Raw genomic sequence first — 10,435 nt, 5'->3', positions numbered from 1 at the left:
GTTGCGTAAAAAAGTTTTGCCACGTCTCCGTGCTAAAATTTCCCTAAAATATTTGAAATACTTATTTATTTACTATGTAAATTACGCAATATTAGTTATTTATTCGTAAATTTTCTCTAAAAATATTTTTTATTTGTCAAGAATTCAAAAAAAGAACTTACTATAATAAGCCATTTGCGGCTTCATTCAATTTCAAGGTGAAGGTGGTCAGGGCGAAGTATCTTTACTAATCTATTTATAGGAGTGACAGTGTGAACGTGCGTTTACCTTCACCGTCGGAAGAACATTTAACTAAACAGCCTCTCACTAAACAATGTTTTCACTTGCCACTTCACTTCTACGCGTTTCTTTCATAGAATTTATATGGAACAGAAATGCTATGGAGACGTGTTATACAGTTCTACACTGCATTCGTCAACGAAGTTTCGCAGCGTCCAGAAATTTAGTCCGAAATTTCGATTACAATTCGTTAGAAGAGCTGTTAAATTATTTTTTTGTTATACCAGTTAATTCGTAGTAAGATTTCCATATTTATTGTATATTACTATGTATACGTGTAGTATACGAATACAGAGCGTATATTACATAACATTTGGTTATGAAGGTGGTAGAACCCTTTGTGGTTCGACTCTGGCGGCACCACCGCCACTCCTATTTCTGCCTAATAACAGCAGTGTTAAGAGCTGCTTTGTTCTAGCTAAAGTGTGGTAAGGGAGACAAACTTTTCCGAGGCGTTCCAGCTTAGTCAAGGAAGCAGCGCATCTGTGGCCGACCTCAGGTAGGAATCTAATCCTTTCTGGGGTTGATTACAAATGTCCATAGGCGGCAGTAGCCACTTACCATCAGGCTGACTGCATGCTCGTCTGCTACTCCTATATTATAAAAAAAACATACAATGCTTTTTAAATTTCTGACCACAAAAATATATGCAAAAATTTTTCGTCATGTTCATTGTTCGTCAGGAATTTCTAATCATCATCCATTCTATGGTTTTTAGTATTATTACTGTTTTTCAAGGCTACCGGCACATTCACCGTGCTAGTACAGTTAGTTAGAAGTGCATACAGACAGTGTTAAATGTATTAAGCAAATATGAATAGATGACTCTATAGCGTTTTTGGGTTAAGCAAACTAACTTAAATGATTGTGAAAAGGACTTATACATTTTGATATTTATTCTTTATAGTATGTCAATATTGTCGCGATAAGTTTAATTCAATGATGCTAAATGGTGCTGCAGACTTTTATTTGTATTAAGAGATGATTTTTAAAGATTTGTTTTGAAGCAGGAGAAATCGTCGTGGTTCGACTCCGGAAGCACCCGCACGAAGCACGACAGGGCAACTGGGGCGGTAGCCCCGGTGCTTCCACAAAAGAGTTGTCCCCACAATAGAGACGTCGGTTTTTTTTTTAATTCCGACTAAGTAGTAAACACTAGTAAAAAAATATATATATCTTTTCTTTGATATTTTTTTTCCCTGTTTTACCTTTATCTACAGTACTTTGTACAAACATGAATACTAGAAGAATCTACCTGCGTTTCACAATAAAATATTTATTGAAAAACTCAACTGAAAAAATTGTTCATTTTATTCGGAAAATAATTTTAGGCCAGGGGCCTCCACTCCTTTGTTGCCCCAAGGCCTCTAGACCTCTAAATCCGGCCCTGCCATGGGCTACAGAGGCCATCAGATGGACAGTATGCAGTGGCGGACTAACGTCGGAGGATTGGGACGGAAAGTTGAATGAGGCCCCCCCAGTGTAAAGAGTTGATATTTTAATTTTACAAAATTACAAATGTGTCATAAATAATGAGTGGCTGATTCACATTTTACAGATTTTTTGGTTGCGATCAAAATGTTTTGACGACCTTTTTTTAGTTAGTTAGCAACTGTGTTTGAGGGCCCCCCAGAATCGGGGGCCCGGGGCGGACCGCCCCTTACGCTCCCCCCCTCTTAGTCCACTAGAGACCAGGTTATAGATCAATACTAGAGACTATTTCAATAATAGAATACTATTTTACTAAAGAACCTACAGTAAAACATACTGTTTTACTGTAGGTTCTTTAGTAAAAAAGTTGAAGCCTAAGTATTATTAACAAAATGACTACCACACTTAAAGAAAACAAACAAAGCCTAACTACCGCTTCAAACTATGGACATTACAAACAACTTTTACTTTCAGTAAAGATTTGTTTAGAGGCATTTTCTGAACTAAGTAGAAAGTTGAAATGCTTTCGTGTATTAGTTAGTCGCGAATATGCGTGATAGGATAGCCTCAGTAGCAACGTATTTGTGGCCGATCTTAGATAGAAATCTAATCTTATCTGGGGTAAATTACAGATGACCAAGGCAGCAGCAGCCACTGTAGAACTCTCAGTGGTTCGACCCCGGCGGCACTACCACCACACCTATTTCTGCCTAATAACAGCAGCGTTAGCCTAATAACACTGCTGTATTTTGGTTTAAAGGGTGTGCTAAGGGAGACATACTTTTTCCAGGAATTACAGCTTAGTCCTCAGGGGAAGCGGCGTATCTATGGTCGACCTCGGGTAGGACAGGATGTCTATGGGTGGCAGTAGACAGTATTTTTTATAATCTTTTAGGACTGTATCTCCTGTCCATACATATGCTGCATGTCTTAGATCAGCCCAAGGACTTACTCCAAGATGGTATCTAAAGTTGAGAAAACATAATTTTATTAATCACCCACGGTTAATGTTACAAAACTGTACTGTTAGGTACAGTAATGTTCAGCAAATTGTTACTTTTGATACAGATTAGACCTTTATGTGCAATTGCCCGTTCATAATGGGCAAATTGCCCAAAAAATATTCTTAATAGCCCCGACACTTAAGAGTTAATTCTTCGATGGTTAGTTATGGTATTAAGGTTTTTAAACGGCTTTCTTAACTTAAGTCTGTTTATTAAAGTAAACGATTGTGTAGTCTATCTAATGATAAGCTACTGCCGCCCGTAGACATCTGTAATTAATCCCAGATAAGGTTAGAGTACCTTACGTCGACCAAAGGTGCGTTGCTATCACTGAAGACTAAATTGGAAAGCCTGTGATAAGTAATTATGTCTCCATTACCACATCTTAGCCAGAACACAGTGGCGCTGCACACCAAGCAACACTGCTGTTATTAGGTAGAAAATGTGGCGGTGGTGCTTTCGAAGTCGAACCTCAAAGAGTTCTACCTTCTTCAAAATATAAAGTAGTGGAGGGTTTTTTTTTTTATAATATAAGAGTAGCAGACGAGCATGCAGTCCACCCGACGGCAAGTGGCCACCGCCGCCCATGAACATCAGTAATCAACCCAGGATAGGACTAGATATTTCTACCTGAGGTCGGCCACAGATGGGCCGCTACCCCTGAGGACTAAGCTGGAACGCCTCGGAAAGTCTGTCTCCCTTACCACACCCTTCAAACCGGAACACAGCAGCGCCTAACACTGCTGTTATTAGGTAGAAATAGGTGTGGCGGTGGTGCCGCCGGAGTCGGACCACAAAGGATTCTACCACATTCAAAATAGTGTATATAGTCTCTTAGTTACGCAGTCATGTGAAAGGGTCCTAATGCAACGAGTGTCCTTTACGAGTCTTACTAGAATTCTTTACCCTCCAAAGTATAATTAAGCGGATATTTCTAACCGGTCCGCAATTGGTACATGGTACGCTGATCCTACATAGGTTATGGATGTAGCAACGTTATAGACTCCTATATTTTCCTTTTTAATCACATTCATAAAAATTTAATTCGGTTACTAGTTTTTGCCCACGGCTTCGCCCGCGTTTAAAAGAAAATAATATAACATACTAACATATATAAAACTGTAAATTCGTACCTTCAACTTTGCTAAAGATCATCACTTGATCAAATGTATAGTTTTCGATTCAATCCTTACTAATATCGATTAAAATAATCGATATTTTGGGTCCAAAAGATCGATTCTCCGATTAATCGATCTTAGATCGCCATCCCTAGTTCCCATGGGATTTCCGGGATAAAAATTATCCTATGTCCTTTCTCGGGTCTCAGACTGTCTTTGTACAAAATTTCATTAAAATCGGTTCAGTGGTTTAGGCGCGAAGAAGAGACAACCAGACAGACAGACAGATAGAGTTACTTTCGGATTTATAATATTAGTAAGGATTTAGAAATAACTGCCGTCTTAACATCTTACTTACTCTCTTTCTATTAATTCTGTTTAATTTAATTGTACCTATAGCTTTAATTATTTGTTTTTAAATTTATTTTTATTGTTTTAGTTAGTACAAAATTAAAGAATATAACACGACCATAATAAAGAAAAAACATCCTTTACACAATAAATTAGTTATCTTTCTTTCTTGCTATGACAGATTCGCTGTTCAAATTGTCATATATACTCGTACCTATCAATCAATAATGTGGTTACATATTTTTTGATTTCATATTTTGACATATTGGACTTTGCGCAATTACACTGAAAGCTTAAAAAACGAGTTTCGTACTAGGAGTCTATTTTTACACCATCTACGTTTGTACCGGTCTAGGAAATTAAGTCAGTTGCAGCTGCTCTAAGCATTAGGTAGCTATAAAATTGCAAAAGGTTGAGATGTAGAAAAATAAGCGGCCTACTTTACGCAATTTTAGTTTAATTGCGTGTACTATTGTGCACGGCTTTTTAAAACCGGATATTGAACAAAGTCTCGTCGACCGTCCTCCCATTACTGTTCCTCTGCTGGGCACGGGTCTCCTCTCAGAATGAGAAGGATTAGGCCATAGTCCACCGCGCTGGACAAGTGCGTATTAGTAGGCTTGACATGCCTTTGATAACTTTTTTCTCAGACAGATTTCCTCATGATGTTTCCTTCATGGTTGAAGCAAGTGAAAATTAAATTCTAATACGCATTGAAATATCAGATTTGTTGGCCTGGGATTTGAACCTCGGACTCCTCGATCGAGAGGCCTTCAACCACTAGGTTATCACTGCTGCATATTTTCCCTTACCTATTATTCAAACTGAACTATTATATACAGCTACTTCTATAATTTATTCCTTCATAAGTACTTGTTATTTTAAAGTAGGTACAAGGTCTTAAAGTACAAGGGCATATGACGTAGATTTTCCCTTAGCCCTTTGAAGTCGGTACCAGTTTCCGTAGCATCGATAAACGAATTTACTTTAATTAGTAGCGAATCTCGCAACGCACGCGCAAGCGACCCGCTTATAAAGCCCGTTCTTGCCACATAGCCATTGGCTCCTTTAGGTCGATGATTTAAATGAAAAATAATTGGCTGAAAGCAGATAGCCTAGTGGTTAAAACTCGGCCTCTTGATCGAGGGGTCTGAGGTTTATATCCCAGGCACCTTTGAGTTTTCAAAGTTGTGAGATGTGTGTGTGAGAAATTAATTATCACTAGCTTAAACGGTGAAGGAAAACATCGTGAGTAAACCTGCATATCCACCGAGAAATTAGAAAAAAAAGTTTTCAAAGATATGTGAAGTCTATCACTTTAGTCCAAGTGCGTCCTATCATTCATTTAATGGTGTTGGTTATAATCATAGATTAGTAAAGATTACTCACGCCTAACAAGAAAATGTACCCAGTTTTGAGAATTGAAATAGTTGCGTAAAAAAGTTTTGCCACGTCTCCGTGCTAAAATGTCCCTAAAATATTTGAAATAATTATTTATTTATTACGTAAATTACGTAATTATTACGTAAATTAGTTATTTATTTGTAAATTTTCTCTAAAAATGATTTTATTTGTCAAGGATTCAAAAAAAAAACTTACTAAAATAAGCTGTTTGTGGCTTCATTCAATTTCAAGGCGGCGAAGTATCTTTACTAATCTATGGTTATAATATCCTTTGTATGAGTTTTTACGTTTGCTCGAAAACGGTCAACATTTACGTTTTTATACAGCGCCCTGTTTCTGAAATTTTATAACAATCTGTTACGTAGCTGAAGCGTGAAAGTGTATCAAACATATTAACATTTACATTTATAACTAGCTCACCCGGCAAACGTTGTGTTGCCATATAAATAAAAAAGTTTGGAAAATCCAAAAGTGCACGACTCATAATGCTCATTTAATTATGAAATATAAAAAAAAAACTTAAGTCGTTCAAAATTAATTGCCGAAAAAACAGCTGTAGTAGGAAGAAGGTACTGCACAAGCGCCCCTGGTGGAATAAATGTACATAATATCTATAGATATACAGTCTTGTAGTTTTCGTTTTTTATTAATTGCAATTAAACGACTCTGAATTAATTAATCATTCGCATTCAGTGAAATACAATCGTCGATTAGAATTTTTTAAAAAAAAATTTAACTCAAATGATGGATTTTTTCACAAGTTACAGTGTTTTCAGGTTTCACACATGACGGACAGGAAAATTTTTTGACCTATTTTGGTGTTTTTTTCCAATTCTATTGCAGTAAATCAATTTTTAAAAAGTATGGAATTAATCTCCATTAAATTATCTCGACAATAGTATGCAAAATATCTTGATTCCGTGAACTATCAAGGCTATAATAATAAAAATAGCCGCCAAAATGAAGCGAAAAAATTTTTTCGATCGTAAAGCACTCTCTGATGCTTCGCATCATGAGTCGTGCAAAATGTTAAGAGTGAACAACCCTTATAGTAGCCGATTCTCAGACCTATTGAATGTGCATATAAAATTTGGTGAAAATCGGTAAAGCCGTTTCGGAGTAGTACGGTTATTTATCATTGTGACACGAGAATTTTATATATAAGATATAAGTTAGGATTAGTAATTACTTATTTAATAAATGTGATCGGTAAAAATAATCGAAAGAAATAAAATATTATTATTTTTTTCAGATAAGTCTTCAGTCAAGCAAAATATGTAAGTACTATGTAAGGATATCTGCAAATAAACGGTTGCTACTCTTGAGGACCAACGTTATTAATAATCAATCTATCTACCCAATACCTATATTGCCTACTAAAGATTGAAATTTGATAATCTGAAGGCACAAATATTGCATTTTTAAAATTGGAAATAATTTTGGTAGACACACGTACCCATGCACACACAAACACACACAGACACTCATTCGCACGTTCACACATACATACACACACCTGATGTTAGCTCATACAATAAATAGTTCTACCATTTTCAAGTTAAATTTTGATTTACAAACAGATATTTTGAAATAACAGACGTAAGTTCGTATTTTTCTTTATTTGTAGAGAGCATGTACGTACGAGTATATGTGTATTGTGTACCTATGTTATAGGTAGCAAACATGCGTATATTGATAATTTCGCCAGACTTGGGCAAGCGAAGACTCCGGTTCGTTGCGTCGCTTGTCGTAAGAGGTCGCCAGTGTTGCTAACTACAAGTACCACCTGGTTTATCAAAAGTTAAGTTATGTTTTTGAAGATAAAAATAATATAAGTTTTCAAGGATATGTGAAGTTTACCAATACGCACTTGCCCAGCGTGGACTATGGCCTATCCTTCTCATTCTGAGAGGAGACCCGTGCCCAGCAGTGGGACAGTAATGGGTTGATGATGATTTTGAAAATAATATGGCTCGAAATTATACGCAAGTAAAATTTTCTTGTAATGGTAGCACTAAACGAGTATTTTTTGGGTTCCGTATCCAAAGAGGAAGACGGTACCCTGTTACTAAGCCTCCGCCGCCTGTCCGTCTGTCACAAAGGGTCTATCTCTTAAATTGTAATAGATGGATAGTACATTTTGGGCATGTAAATGCATTTATTTCTACGGCTGCTTTAATAACAAATACTAATAATGAAAGATAAACGAAAATTTGGTGACACTGAACCCTCGGTGTGCTAGTTCGACTGGTATATGGCAAATTTATTTTTAGGTTTGGGTACCTCAGACCGTCGCTTGATTTTAATTACTAGGCTCTATTTCGACCGCTCCTACGTATAATATCGTAACCCACAAACGTACATTTTCGTTTTTATTGCATAAAGTGCCTTATTTTAATGTGTTTTTATCGACATAAGTAACGTTATAAAGCGTATAAAATAAAATATATATACCAAATTTCATGGAGATACCTGAAGAAATGCAGATTATATTCGCATTTTAGCATATTCGAAACTTTGAAACACTCATCTCTAAAGTTGTCATTTTGCAGTTATGATATTATACGTAGGAGGGGTCGATTTGGCCGGTCATATAGCAGGCATAGATGTATGTCATATTTCGATTTTATTTCTACAGATGTCTCAGTAAAGGTGTGTGGAATCTTTGTCCTACTATAGCTAACATTAGGTTACGTGATCACAAGCTTAGAAGCTCGGCTTGCATCACTGACACAGTAAGAGGCGTGTTGTAGAGTAGTAAACATATAGACTCTTAGTATATGCACTCTTTGTGTAGGTAACATGTATTGACTGAATTGCTGTCCGAGAGGCTAATTTATTTATTTATTTATTTAGATGCACCATCGACTTATCACTAGACATTCCTTAATATTAATATTACAATATGTTTGGTTCAGTGTAATTCGCCATTACAGGTATATACAACACTCATCGTATTATAGCTTTACAACGAAGTGTAGGTTAGGTTAGGTTAGAATATAACATATAATAAAATTTGGAATATGTTAGTCGTAAAATAATAGTTTTTTTAAATATTATTAAACCTATCACAGGAAATGAAGGAACATTGTGAGGACATTGTAGGTCCATGCCTGAAAATCCTCCAAAAAAGTAGGTACGGAAAGTTGTGTGAAGTATAACAATTTCAATTGTGAAGAATTTGGCGTGGTGTACATTCTGTGAGGAGACACGTAGCCAACACTAGTAAAATAAAGAGTTGATGATATAATAAGTGGGATTGCCTTTTTTTGTTTTTTGTTTACGAGGGGGAAACCTTCAAAAGGTACCTTATGCCTTGGTAGCGGCACGGGGTTATGTGGGATTCTTACCGCACTAAAACCCCCCGGTGGCCGTCCTCGGCGCTGCGTAGAGGACTCCGGGATTTCCAAAGGAACGCAACCGGAGTCCTCTTAGCGCGTTTTCCCGTCGGGCTCCGCCCAGGCGAGCGTGGTGCTCGCCACTCCGTCTGATGTGCACGACGGTATGCGACCACACATACCGCCGTCCTTCCCGGGGTCCCTGGCCGGGCGGTTCGAGCTCCCACTCTTGCCACCCGCAACTCCGGAAGCCCCTTTTAGTCGCCTCTTACGACAGGCAGGGGATACCGTAGCCCTATTCTGGTCTACTACAGGGACAAAGTGGGATTGCCCTATCATACGTTAAAACGCGTTTTTTAATTCACACACGCGCAGATGTCTGTCCCTATCGCAAACAATAATTCACATAAACCCATGAGTTGTTCCGTTCGTGGAGTCTATTTGTTTAGTCGACTATGTGTGTCTCGAGACAGGCTTAGGTGACCTACACACGTGAGTCCATTCGTATAACATATCACATAACGACACGTGACCACAATTTGGTCATTATTTTGATTTATCGTGAAAAAATAATTTAATGATCATTAATAATATTCAACTGCTGAGCACGGTTTATTTCAGAATAAAAAATGGTTAGGATAATATGGCAAATTTTATCCCATTATCGCAGTCAAAGTACTCGTACTAAAATTCTCGTGTCACAATATTAGTTACCGTACTCCTCCGAAACGGCTTTACCGATTTTCACCAAATTTTATATGCATATTCAGTAGGTCTGAGAATCGGCTAATATCTATATTAGCCGATTCTATACCCCTAAGTGATAAGGATTGTTCACCCTTAACATTTTTTTATTTATATGGCAACTCAACGTTTGCCGGTTAGCTAGTAAATATATAAAAAAATGTTTTAAGACAGGCAAAAAAAAAAGGTTAATTTAAAAACCAATATTAGAAAAACAAACTTTTTTAGCGTAATTAATCAAATAATTTATACGTTAAAACATTTTTAACTAAACAAACGAACAATAGACGGAAGTATATAATTGTGTGTTACAAAAAATATGTGTTACAACACGCAAAAAATGTTTATAATAACGACGCTCGCAACTTCATCCCACGCTAAAAATATTATTTATTCCAAAATACGCATTTATTCCAAACGCGCCAAAAGAGATACTTCAAAAATCCCATTTAATTTTAGTCATTAATATAAAGATTATCTAATTTAAGCTTTTAAACATTAAAATTAAGCGTATTATTATAATTAATCAGATTTCATCAGACGGTTGAGACTTAAATCCTTAAGTACGGGGTTTAATACGAATTAAATAGAAAAAACAGAAAATCTATCTTAAACAAATACCTATTATTTCCGGGTATGTATGATATTTCAGAATAACTTATTGCCAATTAGTAATAATTCTGGGATGAATAATAATAATTCTTTTTCTTCCTAAGTTCAATATGTCGTTCGTTCGAATTACTCTATATAGTTGATTTTTTTATAA

The sequence above is a fragment of the Epargyreus clarus genome, unplaced genomic scaffold (assembly GCF_041222505.1).
Source record: "Epargyreus clarus isolate Ecla_fem2 unplaced genomic scaffold, WU_Ecla_fem_2.2 ptg000031l, whole genome shotgun sequence".
In the NCBI taxonomy this organism is placed as follows: Eukaryota; Metazoa; Arthropoda; class Insecta; order Lepidoptera; family Hesperiidae; genus Epargyreus; species Epargyreus clarus.
This window is presented reverse-complemented; position numbering follows the sequence as displayed.